This window comes from Octopus bimaculoides, chromosome 30 (genome assembly GCF_001194135.2).
Source record: "Octopus bimaculoides isolate UCB-OBI-ISO-001 chromosome 30, ASM119413v2, whole genome shotgun sequence".
NCBI classification, from domain to species: domain Eukaryota; kingdom Metazoa; phylum Mollusca; class Cephalopoda; order Octopoda; family Octopodidae; genus Octopus; species Octopus bimaculoides.
The window spans coordinates 2,934,997-2,935,316 of NC_069010.1; the positions used below are offsets into that span (position 1 = coordinate 2,934,997).

The window sequence follows — 320 nt, forward strand, 5'->3', positions numbered from 1 at the left end:
CAAAGGGTCAGCCTTGTCACACTCCGTGTCACGCTGAATATCCCTGAGAATGAAAGGGTTTTGACGTACGCAGATGAAGTTTGCATTGATGTAATCTGAAGAAGAAATCTCGTCAGGTCGAAGTTTCACACGTGAATGGTCGTCTGAAATATGCATCGAAAAATTATACACATGTTAGTTAGTAAGTTATTAGTTATATCAGCAAAAAGTAGAATCTGTAAAGATATCTAAAACTAAAATCATAAATATTGCTTAGGTTACACAAAGTGATTGAACAAGTGATATTTGATAAAAAGAAAATAAATACAATAAACATTAGA

The 320-nt window shown here is 33.1% G+C and overlaps 1 protein-coding gene and 1 long non-coding RNA gene across 2 annotated transcripts in view; both read right to left on the reverse strand.

Moving 5' to 3' along the window:
- The window catches only part of LOC106879751 (multiple epidermal growth factor-like domains protein 10), a 46,007-nt gene that overhangs the window by 3,230 nt on the left and 42,457 nt on the right, over positions 1–320 (reverse strand). The gene's annotated exons all lie outside the window — the stretch shown is intronic.
- LOC128251289 (uncharacterized) overlaps positions 33–320 on the reverse strand; it is a 3,959-nt gene continuing 3,671 nt past the window's right edge. The window contains exon 3 of the long non-coding RNA XR_008267063.1: positions 33–143. This is a non-coding gene — a long non-coding RNA (uncharacterized LOC128251289). The remainder of the gene's footprint in view (positions 144–320) is intronic.